Source organism: Lactuca saligna, chromosome 4, assembly GCF_052625555.1.
Source record: "Lactuca saligna cultivar CGN05327 chromosome 4, ASM5262555v1, whole genome shotgun sequence".
In the NCBI taxonomy this organism is placed as follows: domain Eukaryota; kingdom Viridiplantae; phylum Streptophyta; class Magnoliopsida; order Asterales; family Asteraceae; genus Lactuca; species Lactuca saligna.
This window is the reverse complement of record NC_136420.1, coordinates 63,125,669-63,146,361: the sequence shown is the minus strand read 5'-3', so window position 1 is coordinate 63,146,361 and position 20,693 is coordinate 63,125,669. Positions and strand designations below refer to the sequence as shown.

Here is a 20,693-nt window from a genome sequence, read left to right as displayed (position 1 = left end):
GCTAAGAAACTTAGTACATAGTTATTAGAGGTGCAAAAATTGTTGGATTCGAAAAGGGGCAAAGTAGACTATTTGGAATTACAATTGAAAATTTTTTGTTGTAATAGAGAAAATTTTGAGAGTGATGTAAAAATGCTTTTAGCACAATGAAACATTTACTGTAATTCTGCCAGAAGATTGTATGCAAAAATAACTAATTTACATCATTCTTCTGATATTAGCAAAGAACAACATTGGAAGTTATTGCCTTTTCTTACTTTCGAAAGAGAGATAGACATGTAAAAACCTCTATATATGCTAGGTTTAGTCCACTAGTAGAGGTGTGCTTGAGAGGTGTAAAAGTTGAGTGTATGAGTGTGTGTTATTTATGTAGATGTAGATCTATATCCCTTTTTGTAACGACATACATATTCAATACATCTCTTGAACACTGAAAGCACCATGTTCATTGTGCAATATTTAATTCCGCATGCCAAACCATGATCTTTAGTTACATCAATTGGTATCAGAGCGGGTCTTCCATGATCAACGTGTTTTTTTGAAGAACAATTCTCGGCTTGGCAAAATTTGTCACAACTGGAGCATTTTTGGTGAGTCTCTCTCTATGATCTTTCTTTATCTTGTTGAATCGTGCGTTGCGTTTTTGATTTGTGATCATTTGACTCATTGGATCAAATATTTTCAGAAAAACCCATTTGTTGTGATCTAATATTTTTTTTTATCAAAGTCTGATCTAATCCCATATTTGTTCGTTTGATTTGATTCTCAACATTTTGCAATTGATCATTTGAATTCGAAGTTAATTCAAAGTTTTCTACTGTTCATTTCGATCAAATTGTTTGAAGAAACTAGTCCAAAATCTTGATATAAACAAGTTGTGCCCAATCACATGTGTTACTGTTCATCAATATATCATATTAAGCCCAAAATTTCGAACTATTATTGTTCATCATGGTTAAGCCCAAATCGAAATCTATTTTTTCTTATTTCTTTCTTGTGCATCAGTCGAATAAATCATCTCCTTTAATTGAAGTTTAATAGTTACTATCTAGAATCTAAAGTCTTTACGAAATTCCGCCATATATATATATATATATATATATATATATATATATATATATATATATATATATATATATATATATATATATATTAAAACATATAGAATCATATATGGTTCAAAAATCATATATCATCAAATACATTTCTAACACATATGCTAGACAATAAGCATGTACCTCACATATAAACTTTTTGACAAATATTTAATACATCAATTAATACTTATATTAAAATCATATTCATGAAAGAGACTATGCACTCATTTGTCAAAAGTGGATGACTCGTAAATTTGACACCACTTCACCCAACACCTTAACTTTTCCATTGATATGACCTATGTTTAATTATCACTAAGCCTTAGTCTAATATTCCTTGTGACTAATGGTAGTCTAGATTCTTCAAAAGTCCCAATGTCTACATCAAAATCTGTCAAGTAAGGAGCAACCATGTATCATCATATCGGAGGTAGGGTCTGTTTGGTATACTGAGTATACTGTTTGCAAAATCCCATTTTAAATACCTCACTAAATCTAGCATAGACATCACCCTCGTAAGTAGATAAGTTAGTATAACGACTTAAAATCACTAAAAATTATTATTTATAAATTCATAATAAAGACTATGAATATAAATATAAGGTTGCAATTGAAATAGGATAAGGGTAGCTTAACTTATAGAGATTATCTCTAAAAAATTACACTAGAAGATCTCAGACCTGAGAGCTTCTAATCAGCAGGCTTGTAGATGCTTCAGAGCTTAGATAAATACCCTAAAATCAAAAACAAATCCAGAAGTTCTAATCTTAGAAAGTTCAGAGAGAAAGAAGTTGAGTTGTGAGGAACAATGTAGACTTTGGAAACTATTTATAGCAGTTTTTGCTAGGTGCTTACTGTGTGGTCCTGTGATGTCACTGCACCCAGATCGTGCCACGTGTTGCATTCCCTATGGTCCGCGTCACCCTCTAGAAGTTGTGCTCCGCATACTTTGCGTGTCGCCCGACTTTTCAATTTTTCTTAAAAACGTATCTCCCTCATAAGAGCTTCATTTTGGAGGTTCTTTATATCCACACTTAGCTATCGAAATGTGCTATGACTTTCGTTTAGACTCCATCAGCTAGTTCTCACTTTATTTTTAAAGTTATATTTTTAACAGGCTTAGACTATTAAAGTCCGTATAAAAATATAACTATTTCGTACGACATCCGTTCTCGACTATCTATACATCGTTGAACTCATATTCATTAGATATTTGGCTCTCATTTAGATTGTTCCAAAAAACATTCAAGGGATCTACAACTCGATTTCTGTGGTAATACAGTTACACGAAAATATTACAAAATTATAGTTTCTTCATATGAAGTCAGATTTGGATGTTCTCTATATGTGCAAGTTCTCTTTTATGATTACTACGACTTTCAATAAGATTACTTAGGATAATAAGCAATAAAAATCCAATTCGCTTTTCATGATGCGCATAGCCGTTTCGGTTTGATCGCGAAACTTTCAAGGAGCACAACTTCTTCATATCAAGTCGAATTTAAGCGCTCTCTATATCCACGAGATAGTCATTATGACTACTACATCTTTAGCTAAGATTAACTATTACATCTTAATATCTAGCCCTAATATGAGGGAGTTACCTTTACCTCCCCCTTATAATGATTATGTTGAAGAATCTTCAACAAACGGGGCTTATATAATGATTCCGCATGTCACCTTTCCATCCTGGGAAATAAGTGTAACTCCTATGTCTTTACAAACAAGTATAAAACTCTTAGATTACTTAACTAGTGGTGGTGCTCAACCTTGCATTTACCCTTCATGCTCTTTTGGACCTTCAATCCTAACCTTAGAATTACAAATTCGACCTTTAATGGAGAGTCGTGCTCCTTTTCCATCAGACTCTATTTATTATAGGGTCTCTAATTTGGCTATCATATGGACCGAATGGTCATGCTCTAATGACCTTTCATCGTATGATGCAATTGGCTAGAATCAAGTTTCTGTGACTCAGGCTCTAGCACAGAAGATACCTTCCTTCAAGTTATAATGTGATATAAACACATCATAGCTTGTGTCATTCCTAGCTAATGGCTTCTTAACCTTAATGTAATGCCCACAAGATAGTGCCTGGCGATTAAAAAGTAATATGATAATTATTCATCACTGTAATAAATAGATATTTTTAAAAGATTACTTAAGATAAATAATCTAAATGAAAGTCGTAGGAATCATAAAAGCAAGTGTGTGCATATAGAGAACACCAAAATCTGACATCACATTAGGAATTTATTATTTTTAAAATTTTTAGCACACCAATATACGAATCAGAAACCAAAATTGAAATCGGTCGATTGCTAGGAAAAACAATCTAAATGAGAATTATTTGACATATAATGGATATTGTATGAGAGAGTATTGATTTTTATACGTACTTTAATAGCCTAAGCTTGTTAAAGATATAACTTTAAAAATAAAGTGAGAATTAGTCAACATTATCTACCTGAAAGTTGTAGATCTCATCGATAGCTACGTGTGGATGTAAAAAACGAAAAAGATGCTCATTGAATAAAGTGTGAACTTTTTGGAAATATGATAAATTGTATGCGCAAGCGTGTAATGGGTTATGGACAACAACCCACATAATACCAGGCCAGCCAACAAACCCGACGTGGTAACATAGACACAAACACTAGAACCATACCAAGCACGTATAATAAGAATCACACTACCACCGTATACAACCTATAAATCATCACCAGGAAACATGGACAATGCAATCCTATTTTAATAAATAGTGTTAACCTTACGACATAAGGACCAACACAAGACCCATAAGAAAGGACAACGAACTGGTCCGGACCCTAACTATAAAGTAAGGTTCCATGCAATCCAAGGAAGGTAAGCACACCCTTTGCAGTCCTATCCAACTTGTATCCATGCCTTAAAGTTAACATCAAACTTAGTCATCGGAGAGCAATATCAGGGTTCCACCCTTGGCATGGCTTTCGAACCTACCTTTGTCAACTTTGTGCAACATGTTGCCAGGACTACTCATTAGAAGAAGCCCACGATGGGATACCCATACAAGCATTAGATACTCAACGTAGCAACATTGGTGCCATTCTTATATAATAATGCACGAAAAGAAACAAACAAGTCTCCAAAGTAATGATACACCTTTCAGCCCAATCAATCTTGTCCCTGCTTTCACACCAACGGTAACGATGACTCCAATTGTTGAACCCCAACAACACACACCACTTCCTACTTGATCAAACGAACACCATGAGACAGAAGCTAATGAGCAAACAAAACGAAGTGTAACACCCCTAAATCTGGGTTACACATAATAAGTAATAATTATTAAAATTAAATCCTTAAATAGGCTATTCTATAGTCGTGCACACTACAAACTATATAATATAGGTTTCATTCAGGAGAAATAAACTGAATCATCTGTAAATCGTAAATGAGTGCGCCAAAACATATATATATATATATATATATATATATATATATATATATATATATATATATATATATATATATATATACACACACATATTGTTATATATTTAGAAAGTACACATCGCCCTAATCCCAAAAATATGTATTTCGTAAAAACCGACTCCGTATGATAAAGATATGATTTTTATAAGATATAAAAGTCAGCCACGAATAAGGAATGTGTGACTTAAAAGCTACGAAGAAAATGATTGACTTTTAGCTAAAGTCACCAAAAGGAAAATCATAGTACTCTTTAAGATAAAATTTTGATAAAAAGAATGTCAAAAAAGGAGTCTGTATGAGAGACTTATGGTTTAAGCAAAATCATATAATCATATAAAAATAGGAAAAAAGAATAAATTCATAATTAGCTGATGGAGTCTAAAGGAAGGTTGTATATCTCATCGAGAGCTTTCTGATGATAAAAAGAACATAAAAAATGAAGCTCGTATGAATTTAAGGAATTTACAAAATTTGTGTTTTAGCACAACGAGTGCATGAAGTGCACTTATAGAAGGTGAAAACGCAGACCATAGAGAGGCCGAAATGTGGTAGCAAGTGGATGGAGAGATGTTTCTTTAAAATGTACGGCACGTACCTCATTTGCATGTCGTGCACCCAAAAAATCGTCTATAAATAGCCTCCAATGGCTCATTCTCTTTACACACCTCCCAAGTTCTTATTTCTCGAGTTGCTTTTGATTTTAACCGATTCTCCCTTAGTTTTAGTCTACGGCAAAGCCTTGCAATCCCTAAAGTAGTAGTAGTTAACAAGTAGAAGATCTGTCAGTGCAATTTTCGGACTTTTGTCTAGGAAATCTCTATAAGTTAAATTACACTCATCCTTATTTCGGTATAATTTATATTTATAAGTCATAGTCATTATTATGAGCCTACAAATAAAATTTATTAGTAATTCCAGGTCATAATGCTGATTGATCTACTTACAAGAGAGGTATCTAGAATGGTTACGTTGGCTTGGTTGGTCGACTTCAGAGAGGCTATATGCCGAAATGATCCTGCCTCCCAACTGTCATGCTTGGCTGATCCTTACTTGATAGATCTTGATGTAGACATTGGTGCTGGTGAGGAATCTTAACTATCATTAGTTGTAAGGAATATAAAGCTAAAATTTAGTAATGACCATACTTAGGTCGCGCCAAGGAAAAAGCTAAAGGTGTTAGGCGAAATTCTGCCAAAATCACTAGTCGTTCAGCTAATTCAGGTGAATGCATATTTATCGTCCTCTTACACATAAATACAAGCACTACTAGAAAATAGCCTTTTATGATGTGCAAAGCACGATACTCATTAATTTAGGTTACACAAACGAGAGTGACATTAAAAGAGTGCCATCTCTTCAGAAAATTAAAGGATTTAGGTCACGCATTATTGCATGCCCTTAAATAGTGTCATAAGAAAAAAAAACACGGAGGGCGCTGTATCTTAAATGCGCGTCCTCTGTAGGTGTCGCTTTATAATTTTTATGAACGTCCGTTGGTTAGTTACAAGTAGGAAATGAAAAGCCAAAAAATTAGAAAAGCCTGCTACCCTTTTTGCCTTAAGCGTTTTGACACATCTTTCATTCTCCTCTCACTATTGTGCAACTTCTCAATCACAGATCCAAGGTTACAATTTGATCTCCATCTCTCGAATTCATCATCTCAATCAAGAAAAAGGCTTCCGATTTCCATTCATCTGCTTCATCTCTGCTGTGATTTCACCTGCTTCATCTCTTATATTCTTGAGAATACTCGCCAACAATGTTCTTGCACTATTCCTTGACCTGCTTCTTTCCGTATTCTTTTCTCCACAATATCTTCAAAGACACTCTCACACGGTTTCTCAAAAAATCATTTGTTCTCTTTCAAGAACCCTAGCTATCACTCACACCACCATATTTGTAGTGTGTTCTGTTCGGATGTATAGGCATCGATGAAACAAGGAACCGTAATACGGAAGGCCACCCAAGTATTAACTCTTTAAGATTCAGACCGCCAAGGGTTCATCGATTTATATTTCCCATGTTAGAGTTTATGGCTAATATTCATCATTTTCAGGTTTCTTAATTTCCCAGGTCTGAATACTTTGGTATTCCTTTGATTCCCTTTTCCTTTTTTACTGATTTTTATTTATGGGTTATCTCCACATCTGCTAGATCGCACCACGACCACGATCGCCACACACTCTTCCAAGTTCCAATTGTTGCCACCCGCAACACCACATCTACATCGAACCACCAACACTACCGCAAACAAAGGTTCGAATTCCCCTTTCTCACAAGCTGAAAGATCAAAATAAGTTTTATGGTTAATTTTGCAAACTAAGGGTTTATTTTCATTCCAATTTCCGTTGAACAAGTCGGTAGTTTATCCATTTATCTCTTCTATTTTAGTTTTTCTCAAATTAGGTCTTGCTATTACCAGTCGTCATCTTCCTGATCATCTTCAACTTCTTGTTTAACAGTCGTCATCAATGGCAGATTACCAGATTCGTTGCTATTCGATTCACAATCATCCTTGACCATTTGACTACCCGATCAATTTTTGGAGTCTTCAGAATGACTACATGTTGTAGTGGAGTCGCACCTTGAAGCACCATTAAGAACCACCATTGATTCAGAATAATACTCGCTCATGGTTCGACAATTTGGCAGATTGAGACGAGCACAAGGACCATACATGACTTGCGCAACTTCATCATAAGCTAGGGCAGATTCAACCGCTGACCCGAAAGTTCCAAGCCATAATTGATTACCTCTATTGGGTTCTCAAATCTCAGCTACCCATTTACCCTATGTTCGTTGTTTTACACCTCTGAAATTTCACCTCGAGTTCTCAGGTTCTCCTCTACCTTTCATGAAACCTTTCTTTGATCCTTTTGCAGGAACTTTATTTGTTGGTTTAGCTTTTTCATCTAATTTATCAATCTTCTTGTCGTATTCCTTCCATTTCGCTAGAGTTTTTGCTACCCATTTTGGGCCTTCGTGTCTAGTTCGTGATTTTCTCTTTTTGGAGGACTCCATTAATGAAGAAACTTGAGTAGAATGAACCATCTGTGTGTTTCTGAATATAGAAGAAGAAATGAGCACACATATATTTAATATATGGGGTGAAGAAACAAGTGGTTAAGAAAACGCCAAATGAAGAGAATTTACTTGGTGCCGAAGTTAGTTACGATTTATTAAATTAAATAAAAAAAGAAAAATTCAATTTTATCTACTAGGTTTATTTTCATTCCAATTTCCGTCGAACAAGTCGGTAGTTTCTCTATTTATCTCTTCTATTTCAGTTTTTCTCAAATTAGGGCTTGCCAACTGTATGATGAAATGTCTGAGAGAAAAATTACAACCAAAAGTGCATTTTGATTCCCTTTCAAACACTTCAACTAACTGACCATATTACCCTTGTGGTAGTTAACTTTTGTATCATTAGTGAACTGAACTTGGTTCTCTCTAATGTGCAGACAAGAAAACTGCTCTCTTTTCTGCAACTCAAACAAAGAAGGTAAAACCTTTTTTCATACACATTTGTATATTTTAACTGTTTATTTCATTGTTTAAATTAAATCATGATAATATTTATTTATTTATTTATATACTTATTTCTCAGGTTGAGGATCTTGTACGCCTATCATTTCAAACTACTCCAGTGTACATTGATGTAGATGATGGGAGAACAAGAGTAAGCAAAATATTCTCATTTTTTTGTTCACTATATTTTTGAGTTTTCAGTTAGAAGTTATGTTTATACTTTATAATATGATACTGTAGACTATATCAAAGTCCGGATGATGAGTTAAAAATTAACTATAAATAGTAAGAAAGTTAATTAAATTCTTACATCATTGGTTGGGCAGACAATGAAATGAAGGAAGCAAATGGGGGAGTGTATCTATCATACTCCATTGTGCCATCGATGATACATGAAATTATTGGAAGAATGACATTATGCCAATGTTCTGGATAATGAAGGAAAAATGTTGCTAAAAAGTTTTAGATTAGTTTGATTATATATATCAACATGAAATGTGAAAGTGATGAAATATGAAAAAAAATTGTAACATACACGTTCTGAAATCATGTTATGTTATTATTAAGAGTGAATAAAATTGAGTGTTGAGTTCTAACAGACAGTTTTTACTAAAAATAAAGTAAAACTATGTTTAAAATCAGTCATAAAATATTAGAAGTCTTATGAGATTTCAATTAATAGCCATATAGTGAAATTTAGTAAAAATATAAAATTTGAAATAAGTAAAATTTTATTATTTAAAGTTGTAAAGAATCTCATTAGAAAAGTTTAGGCGAAAACCTCGTCGAAATCTGAGTTATAACGAAGAAGTTATGACCAATTGGAGATCCGCAATAAAACCGACAAACACTATATCGCGTAAAAAGTGAGTTTTCGATAAACTACTTTTTAGCCTTAGTGATCTAAATGAAAGTTGTAGAATTCGTGAAGTTAATAAACTTTCATATAAAGAACTTTTAAATCTGACTTCGTATGAGGAAGTTATAATTTTTCTAAGTTTTGGAATAGCAGTAGACAGCTAAAAACTCAAAATAAAGATCGAACGATATTTAGCCGACACAACCTAAACGAGAAATGAAGGTCTCGTTAATAGTAGTACAACGGTGAAAAGTCTGACGAAAACGGATGTCGGATGAATAAGTTATGAAGTTTTAATGGATTTTCCTGTCTCGGTCTGTTAAAAATAATAATATTAAAATTAAAGTCAAAATTAGCCGACAAAGTCTAAACAAAAGTTGTAGAGCGTAATTTTACCTACCCGTGCATATAAAGAACGTAAAAAACGGAGCTCGTATGCGAAAGTTATGAATTTTACAAGTTTTTGACTCAAAAACTGAGAAATTATGGATAAGAACCGGGAATTTTCGCATGAACAGTACCGGCCTCGTCACCGTATCCGAGCAACTTAGTCACCCGGTGATGAGGCTTGCCCGAAGCTTGATGCGTGGCCTCACATGTGAGACGTGTCCAAGCCTCCTGCTGTCTCGTGTCTTCGCTGCTGATTCACCCCCCCCCCCCCCCCCTCGCGTGTCTCTCTCCCTTGTTGCCATCTGTCCGATCTCGGCCGACCATCGCAACCTATAAAAGGGAGGCTGCGAACCCTCCCAGGTAAAATGGGATTTTTGCCATTTTTTACCCCTTTTTCCATATATTTAGTATTTTGACATCCCCTGAAGCCTCGATATCATTTCCAAAGCCCGAAACACGCCCCGAAGTTCTCTAGAAGCCCAAAAGATTTATCTTTTCGGGTTTGAAGCCCTACCTTAGCAGAGCCCAATTTTCAATTAAGCTACCGGTTTTCAACATAGAAAGTCATATTTAAAGCCGAAGTGCTGCCCAAATTACTATTTTGACCCCCGTTTAATTCAATGTGAGTTCAATATATAGGCACAATTGTATGTTATGTGTTATATGTGTTATATGCTTTTCAATGTTATTATTCCGGGTTATTTTTCCCGTGTTATTTTATTCGCTATTTTTATAGCAAAAGTAATACCTTTGACCATGTGATCAGTGACGGCACTTAGATTTACATTGGTACTGGTATGTAGCCTCTGGCCATGTAGAGCATGTCTCCGTAAGAGAATGACTTTTATTCTATGGAATTGGCAAATGGTGAGACAGGGCTATAAGGCTGAATTCTACCAAGATGTTAATCATAAATCTTATGTCTTTTGTGCCATTTGGGCCGAAGCTTTAATGATGTATATCAAGTATGGAAATTGTTATGTCTCATTGATTGTATATCTATGAATCAAGTCATTGAATGATATGGAAACCTTAACACATGATTTACATATGTCTTTGTTGTTCCTTGTTTCTCTTTGGTTCTTCCATATTGAAGTATATATATGACATAACGTTATATTCTATCTATTATTGAACTCACTAAGCGTCACCGCTTACCCTATCAATGTTTAACAATTGCATGTGATAAGTAACCAATATGATCAAAACTGTTGAAAGATTTAGAATAGTTTGTAATAATACTTTTGTACTTCAGCTTATGTTTGTATAAATTACAATATCTTGGGTAGTTATGTAATATATAACACTTTGTAATAGTCGGTTTGTATCCAGTAGTTTGTAACCTCTTTATCAATGTAAAATATTGCTTTTATGAGTATGCAAGTAGCATGTTTTAGAATAATAAAATTATGAAGTATGAAAGTTTGGGTCTTTCAGAAATATGAAAGTTGGGGTCATTCAATCATGGTATAAGAGCAGTAGTTTAAGCGAACTAAATGCCACGAATTGGTATTTAGACTTAAACTATTGGAAGTTCAATATATGAAATGAATCGTTATAAGTATATGGATACAAACATTAGGAAAGACTTAAGTAAAGTATTAGGTTATAATAAATCCTAATATTCTAAAATACTATATTACTCCTAAATTTCAGAACGATGGATGAACAAGTAAGTAGCCATACCCCTGAGGTTGGTGGAGGTCCTCAACCCGAGGAAGTGAATACTCCAGTATCTCCTCGTGAGGAGTGACTCTTGGGTAAACTTACCGGTGTTATTCGACAGACTCTCGAAGAATATAAAAAGAATGGTGATAAAGGAAAAGAGAAAGCCACTGGAGAATCTTCAAACGGAAAGGTGAAGTGTCTCTCGTTCAAAGATTTCAAGAGTAGTGCTACAGAGTTTTCTGGTGTCCTTAATCCCATTGTTTTTCTAACTTGGATTCAGAACACCGAGAAAGTATTTCGTGTCACTCATGTGGATGATGAAGACAAGGCTATCTATGCTTCTACAATGCTCATCGGAGAAACCTTGGTTTGGTGGGAAGCAACATATGAAGCTCTCAACGAGTATGATCAGGAGAATTTATCCTGGGAGTTGTTCAAAACTCATGTGCTAGAAAAGTATTGTCCTCTAGATATGAGGAGAAGATTAAAGAAGGAATTCATCAAGCTTAAACAGGGAGGAATGACTGTGAATGAGTATGAAACTCAGTTTAATCAAAGAGCAAGGTTTGCTACAAAGTACATTCCAACTGAAGATGAGAAAATTCAGTTATTCATGGAGGGACTACGACATGAAATCCATGATTTTGTAGCCAATCGGGATGTTCTGTCATTTGATAAAGCTGTTGAGTATGCTCGAAGGCGTGAGCATGACTTAGAAATATGTGGAGCCACTCTTACTATTCCAAAGCATCCATGTACTGAAAGAACTATTCCTGTTTCCACTATTCCACCAGCTCAATCTGTACGAACTGATCCTAGCAAGCAAGCACAGTCTCAGGGTGCTTTTCGTGGCTGCGACAGGTCACAATCTTTTTCTATTTAATCACCTTCATGTCACATTTGTGGAAGGAATCATCCGGGTCAATGCAAAATAGACAAGGAATCCAATGTCTGTTATGGATGTGGAGAAATTGGTCATATAAAGCCAGCTTGCCCAAGGAAGGATGTGACTTGCTATACATGTGGTATTACTGGCCACAAGAAGCGTTTTTGCCCTACTCTTACCAGCCAAGTGACGGGAAGTCAAGCTTCTGTTGAACAACCGGCAAGAAGTCAAGTCGTTGTTTAACAATCAAAGGGTACTCCAACTAAAAAGGAGGAGGTGCCAAAATCTAAGGGTCGTGCATTCTAGATTACCTCAGAGGAAGCACGCGAGGACCCGAATGTTGTGACGGGTACATTTTTTGTTAATTCTAGACCTACTCACAACGTATTTGATTCTGGTGCCTCAGATTCTTTTGTATCTTATGAATTTGCACATTCTTTTCAAACTACTTGCTATGCACTCGCGCAACCATTTCACATAGATACTGCGGGAAGTATATCTTTACTTGCTGATAAAATCTATAGGGATTGTGTCATAGAAATTGAAGGCTATAATTTTCTTCCAAACCTAATCCCTATTTCCTTGTGCAACTTTGATATTATTCTTGGCATGGATTGGTTATTAAAGTACCATGCAGAACTCTTGTTTTATGAAAAGATAGTACGCATTCCTATTAAACGGGAAGATCCTATTCATGTCTACAGTGAGCAAAGGATCTTAAAAATAATCTCTTTCCTCAAAGCTCGTAAATTTATATCGAAGGGTTGCCCTATCGAAGGGTTGCCCATTGTTAACGAATATCCTGATGTTTTCCCCGATGATCTGCCTGGACTTCCTCCGGATAGGAAAGTAGAATTCCGAATTGACCTTGTGCCTGGTGTTGCTCCAATTGCAAAGACCCCTTATCGTCTTGCGCCAGCCGAGATGAAAGAAATGATGATCCAACTACAGGAATTACTTGAAAAAGGCTTTATCCGACCGAGTACCTCTCCCTGGTTTGCTTCGGTATTGTTTGTCAAGAAGAAGGACGGATCGATGCGGATGTGCATTGATTATCGTCAGCTGAATAAGGTGACTATCAAGAACAAGTACCCACTACCTCGCATCGACGATTTGTTTGATCAACTTCAGGGTGTTAGCTATTTAAAGATTGATTTGAGATCTGGCTATCATCAGCTGAAAGTAGAAGAGCAGGATGTACCGAAGACTGCTTTCCGTACTCGATATGGACATTTCGAATTCCTTGTCATGCCATTCGGTTTGACAAATGCCTCGATAAGTATGCCATCGTATTCATTGACGATATTCTAATCTATTCCAACTCTGAAGCTGATCATGCCGTTCATATTCATGAAATCTTAGAACTTCTTCAAAAGGAGAAACTTTATGCTAAATTCTCAAAATGTGAATTTTGGCTTCGCCAAGTTCAATTTCTCGGCCATGTGATTTCTGGTGACGGTGTATCCGTAGATCCTACCAAAATCGAAGTCATTCAAAATTGGAAAGTGCCCCGTAATGCTTCCGAAATTCGTAGTTTCAATGGTCTTGTGCGTTATTACCGATGATTCATTATAGAATTTTCTCGTATAGCTGTACCTCTCACTAGTCTTACTCGAAAGGACACAAAGTTCCAATGGGGTGAAGCCCAAGAAAATGCTTTCTCGACTTTAAAAGACCTTTTGACTCATGCTCCCATCTTATCAATTCCAAAAGGTGATGATGATTTCTCCGTATATAGCGATGCTTCAAGATTGGGACTCGGTTGTGTATTGATGCAACGTGGTAAAGTGATAGCCTATGCCTCAAGACAACTGAAAGATTATGAAATTAATTATGCACCGATGATCTCGAACACGCTGCAGTGGTATTTGCCCTAAAACTTTGCAGACATTATCTTTTTGGTACGAAATGCCAATTGTTTACCGACCACAAGAGTCTCAAGTATATATTCAGCCAGCAAACTCTCAATATGAGACATCAACGAGCCATGGAGCTGATCAAAGACTATGACTGTGAAATCCTGTACCATCTTGGAAAGGATAATGTGGTTGCAGATTCACTTAGTACGAAGGTTTATCGTAATAGTATGCGTTATACTATTACTCACACTACGATGAAGTTAACTATTCTTAATGAACTAGAGAAGTGGCAGGTTGAGGCCTTAAAGCCAGAAAATGTGAAGAAGGAAGGAATGGTACATTATGCTGAAGTTTTACTTGATGATCCACGAGGATTAAAAGTATTTAAGAATCGGCTATGGATTCTAAAGATTGGTGGATTAAGACAGAAGATTTTAGATGAAGCTCATAAGTCTAAGCTATCAATACATCCTGGTACAAGTAAAATGTACTATGATGTAAGAGCTGATTATTGGTGGCCTGGATTAAAGAAAGACATTGGACGATATGTGCAGGAATGCTTAGTATGCTTACAAGTCAAAACAGAGCACCAAAAGCCTTACGGAACTCCAAAAATCCTTAGTGTTCCTATATGGAAATGGGAAGAGATGTCCATGAATTTTATTACCAAATTGCCAAAGATTTCTAGACAACATGATAGCATTTGGGTAATCATCAACCGCCTGACTAAGAGTGCACATTTTCTCCCCATGCGTAAAACGGCTCCGATGGAGAAATACGCACAAGTATACTTAGATGAAATTGTTGCAAGACATGGTGTGCGACTAAAGATCATTTCCGATCGCGATACTCATTTCACTTCTCATTTTTCGACGGGTATGCAACGTGAATTGGGATCTCAAGTTGCCCTCAGCACAACTTATCATCCCCAAACAAATGGTCAGATGAAGAGAACAATCCAAACAGTGGAAGATATGCTTCGTGCATGTGTCTTGGAGTTTGGTGGGAACTGGGATAAGTATTTACCGCTCGTCGAATTTTCATACAATAATAGTTACCACACTTCAATCAAAATACCACCATATGAAGCATTATATGGTTGCAAATGTCGTACACCATTATGTTGGCGTGATGTAGGATAGAAGATTCTTGGAGGCCCTGAAATGATTCAAGACACCACCGACAAGATTCAAATCGTACGAGAAAGAATGAAAGCGGCCCAAGATCGACAGTATTCTAATACAGAAAATAGAAGACGACCCATAGAATTCCAAGTGGGTGATTTCGTAATGCTGAAGGTATCCCCATGGAAAGGCCTTATGAGATTTGGGAAGAAAGGAAAGTTGAGTCCCAGATTTGTTAGACCTTTAAAAATCATCCAGAGAATTGGAAAGCAAGTATACCGCTTAGAAGTGCTTGAAGATTTAGCAGGTATTCATGATGTGTTTCATGTGAGTTATCTGCACAAATGCTTGAGCATGTATGATGAAACGGTTCCGTTATCCAAGGTGAAATTGGATAATAAGTTAAGATATGTCGAAGATCCTGAAGAGAACGTGAATGAAAGAACAACTAAGCTACGTAATAAAGAAGTAGAATTGGTGCTTGTCAAGTAGAAACACCATCGAGGCCCAAATTATACTTGGGAAAATAAGAATGAGATAAAAGCAAAATATCCCAATTTGTTTTAATCAATGTAATTTCGGGGACAAAATCCTCAAAAGGATGAGGTATTTGTAACATACACTTTCTAAAATCATGTTATGTTATTATTAAAAGTGAATAAAATTGAGTGTTGAGTTCTAACAGATAGTTTTTACTAGAAATAAAGTAAAACTATGTTTAGAATCACTCATAAAATATTGGAAATATTATGAGAGTCTAATTAATAGCCATATTGTGAAAATATAAAATTTGAAATAAGTAAAATTTTATTATTTAAAGTTGTAAAGAATCTCGTTAGAAAAGTTTAGGGGAAAACCTCGTCGAAATCTGAGTTATAACGAAGAACTTGACTCGAGATCAAGACTCCTTACAGCTCGCACCAATAGCGGAGCGGCCGGAGATTGATTGAAAAGGCGCAGCCCTGCCGTATTTTATTGGGGTCCGGTGCGGACAATCGGAGTTCGTTCATGCCATTGAAGATCCATGATAAAACCAGCAAACACTATGTCGTGTAAAAAGTGAGTTTTCGATAAACTGCTTTTTAGCTTTAGTGATCTAAATGAAAGTTGTAGGATTCGTGAAATTAATAAGCTTTCATATAAAGAACTTTTAAATCTGACTTCGTATGAGGAAGTTATAATTTTTCTAAGTTTCAGAATAGTAGTAGACAACTAAAAACTCGAAATAAAGATTGAGCGATATTTAGCCGACACAACCTAAACAAGAAATGAAGGTCTCATCAATAGTAGTACAACGGTGAAAAGTCTGACAAAAATGGATGTCGGACGAAGAAGTTATGAATTTTTAGCAGATTTTCATGTCCCGGTCTGTTAAAAATAATAATATTAAAATTAAATTCAAAATTAGCCGACAAAGTGTAAACGAAAGTTGTAGAGCATAATTTTACCTACGCATGCATATAAAGAACGAAAAAAACAGTGCTCGTATGCGAAAGTTATGAATTTTATAAGTTTTTGACTCAAAAACCGAGAAATTATGGATAAGAACCGGGAATTTTCGAGCACTTTGTCACCGCATCCGGAATCTGCCCCGTGTCCGATGTCGATGAGTCATCCGAGCACCAGTACCCGCATGTCACTTCTGGATTTGACCGAAGTATCGGCCGTCGCACATCCGACGTGTGTGCACCCCCGTGTCCGAGCAGCTTAGTCACCCGGTTATGAGGATCGCCCGAAGCTTGACGCGTGGCCTCACATGCGAGACGTGTCCAAGCCTTCTGCTACCTCGTGTCTTCGCTGCTGACTCACACCCCCCCTAGCGTGTCTCTTTCCCTAGCTGCCATCTGTCCGATCTCGGCCGATCTTCGCACCCTCTAAAAGGGAGGTTGCGAACCCTCCCGGGTAAAATGGGATTTTTGCGATTTTTGACCCCTTTTCCCATATTTTTAGTATTTTGACATCACCCGAAGCCCCGGTATCATTTCCAAAGCCCAAAACACGCCCCGAAGTTCTCGAGAAGCCCGAAAAATTTATCTTTTCGGTTTTGAATCCATACCTTCGCAGAGCCCGGTTTTCAATTAAGCTCCCGGTTTTCAACATAGAAAGTCATATTTAAAACCGAAGTGCTGCCCAAATTACTATTTTGACCTCCAATTAATTCACGGTTAGTTCAATATATAGGCACAATTGTATGTTATGTGTTATATGTACTATGCGCTTTTTAGTGTTATTATTCCGGGTTATTTTCCCATGTTATTTTATTCGCTATTTTTATAGCAAATGTAATACCTTTGACCATGTGATCAGTGAAATGACTTAGATTCACATTGGTACTGGTACGTAGCCTCTGGCCATGTAGAGCATGTCTCCGTAAGAGAATCACTTTTATTCTATGGCATTGGCAAATGGTTAGACAGGGCTATAAGGCTGAATTCTACCAAGATGTTAATCATAAATCCTATGTCTTTTGTGCCATTTGGGCCGAAGCTTTAATGATGTATATCAAGTATGGAAATTGTTATGTCTCATTGATTGTATATCTATGAATCAAGTCATTCAATGAGATGGAAAGCTTAACACATGATTCACATATGTCTTTGTTGTTCCTTGTTTCTCTTTGCTTCTGCGATATTGAAGTATATATATGACATAACGTTATATTGTATCTATTATTGAACTCACTAAGCGTCACCACTTACCCTATCAATGTTTAATAATTACATGTGATAAGTAACCAATATGATCATATACTGTTGAAAGATTTAGAATAGTTTGTAGTAATACTTTTGTACTTCAACTTATCTTTGTATAAATTACAACATCCTGGGTAGTTTGTAACCTCTTTATCAATGTAAAAATATTGCTTTTATGAATATGGAAGTAGCATGTTTTGGAGTAATAATATTGTGAAGTATGAAAGTTTGGGTATTTCAGAAATACGAAAGTTGGGATCTTTCAAAATATCTAAGACATCATCAAACAGGCGTTTTTCCTGTGAGGGGTAGCGATGGTGAACCAGCTGAAAGTATATATCAAGGTCAGAATTGTAATTATACATTAGTAAAGAGGTTTATTGGTAAAAGGTGTAAAAGAAATACCTCAGCTATATCTTCAAGAAATTGCTCTGATGTAAATTGACCAAAGTAGTCAACATATGCAGTAATTTTTGCCTGGTTATGAACACAATGAAATATAAAAACACTTTATTAAAACTTTATAACTTCAAATTGCAAAAAAAAAAAAAGGGCACTGATTATACCTTATGTTGTTGCATATCTAGAGGAGGAGGCCAAAACAGTGAAGAGAATCATAGACCATCGGTCCACCTGGCAGATGTGGTATCCATCTATGAAAAGACTAGATTACCCTTTGCTTTCTACTAATATTAGCACAGTGGGATATAGTGAAGCTGCGAGATTTGGTTTTTCAATCTGAAACAAAAAGCTTATGTTACTTATTTTCACTACTTATTAATGATTTATTTATTTATAAAAACATATATCTTTTCATTAATAAATAAATAAAACATAATTTTCATCAGGTGGTTGTAAGGATGCTAAAAGAGGAAGGAATCGGATCATTCTACAGAGAACTTGTACGTTCTCTCATTGGAACAGACCCTTATGTTGCAGTCAACTTTTGCGTGTTTGACTTGTGAGCTTCCTATTATATAATTGGATTATTTTGTGTAGGTATTATTGCTCGTGATGGTGTTGCTGGATTATATAGAGGTTTTGTGCCAAATGCATTAAAAACCTTACCAAACAACAAGTTTAATTTTAACTTTTTGTGCCTTTAAAATTTAAATACTTATCTATTTCCTTCTTTTTCTTTATTAAGTATTTTCTGGATATTAGAAAAAAAAAGATATGAAAGGAAAAAAGCTGAGGGTGGTGGGATAATGGGGTCAAAATCACAGGCTAAAACCAAAGCAAAAGAGAGGGTTCTTGCTAAGGAGGCTGCTTAGAGATTGACATAAATACCCTTCGTTATCTTGGAAGCTTTGTATTTAGCACCTCTTCAGTTATATGTTTTCAAAGGTGAGATACATGAATTTGATTTTGTTATGCAATTATTTTATGCTCTTAGTTTTGGTTCTTAAAATGATAGGATATAAAGGAAGTATCTGACACATTAGTGAGAAGATGATAAGAACCACAAGGTTTCTATTGATAATGCAATGCTCTCTGTTTTCATCTTATTATACATTTATATGTTTATAGTTGTTATATTGATTTCTATTTCTTATGTTTTTATTGATTGTGGTAGCTTACATTAGCACATCTATCAAAACTCAAAAGGTGGAGTAAAATTACTTCTCAATAAGGAAAACAAATAGAGAGTTGATGAGTACATATATACTAAGATGATGCAGGAAACTGGTGGTCAGCAGTCCATGTAAGTTTCTTGATTTGTAACATCTTGTATTCAAGAAATAGCAGTGTACTTTCCATAAAAAATTATAAATTATATTCTTTGAAAAATTTGCTAGATTGGTAGGTTTAAAAGTAGAATGTCCTAATAAGAATTAATTTTAAAAGTAGAATGAAAATGACAAGTGATTTTGTGTTGTGTTTACAAAATTGATGAAAGCGAATAGCTCTAGAGTTAGAAGAGGAAAAGAAAGCTCAAGTTGAAAAAGATAAGATGTTGCAAATGCAAGTGTTGCACTCTTCATTTCAATTGTTAGTATGAAACACAAAGTAGATTAGATGAATGCAAATTCATATATTGTAAGAGATAGAATTGTATGACATTAAATTTTATGTAATGGATTCTATATTTTGTATATGGTAATTTATTTCTATTATGAAACATTAAATGCAAATTTAATTTAAAAATAAATAAATATATAAATATTTTTTTTAAAACATTTAAATTTACGACGCGCAAAAATGTGTGTCATCTTTATTTATGACATGGCCTTTCTTGATAAGGGTTTTCATGATACGCATTGTGTGTCATAAATGCGTGTTGTCTGTAGAGGACGCGCAAAAGTGTGTCGTCTCTCGTTATGACAGTGCCTTCCTTGACGCGCATGTGCACGTCATCTAAGCATTTTACGACACGCATTGCGCGTCGTAAAAGGCTATTTTCTAGTAGTGAAGTATTCTGAATGCTTAAATGCTATGTGTGTTGTCTTTTCTGTGTTTAATATAGTTGTACAATATGGTTCTTACTTGATTAAATCAAGTACTTATGATATTTAATAATATCATTGGGTAGTGAAGGGCTGAGCAAAATAGAAAATGAGAGGTTGTGTGAGATAATGGTTATGATAATGTAACATCTAATTTTAAGGTATTCACTTTTAACCCTTGAAGGTAAGATTTGTTTCCAAGTTTGGTCCTTAATGGCATTTTCATAATAGTGGGTGCAGCTTGAGTATGTTGGGCGTACCTAGCCTCGTGCATGTACACTTAAGCGTACACCTTAGTACACAGGGAATATACCGTTTGGACCAAACACTAATATTTATGGTCTTTTGCACTCTATAACCACCATTACAGTCTCAAAACACTTCCTCTTATCATCCTCCATCCCAAAATCGACACTCCTTGCAAACCCTAATCTACTTTGAGCATTTTGTAATTTTGAAGTGAATTATGGGATTTCTTTGTTGTGAAGGGAGATTGTCAAGGAAGTGGCTTTTCTCTCAAGAATTTGGATCCAACATTTTCTCTGCATTATGCATCTTTTGAAGGTAAAAATCTTCAACCTTGATGTATATTTCTTATGGATCTAGTTTTAGCTTAAAGTTGTCACCTTTTGGTCCCAAACTTGATTTTTGTGAGCAAGAGATAC

The 20,693-nt window shown here is 35.4% G+C and overlaps 1 pseudogene; it reads right to left on the bottom strand.

Annotated features, from left to right (window-relative positions):
* Positions 1–6,238: 6,238 nt before the first annotated feature.
* Positions 6,239–7,625, bottom strand: LOC145039682 (dehydration-responsive element-binding protein 2B-like; annotated as a pseudogene).
* Positions 7,626–20,693: the final 13,068 nt, after the last annotated feature.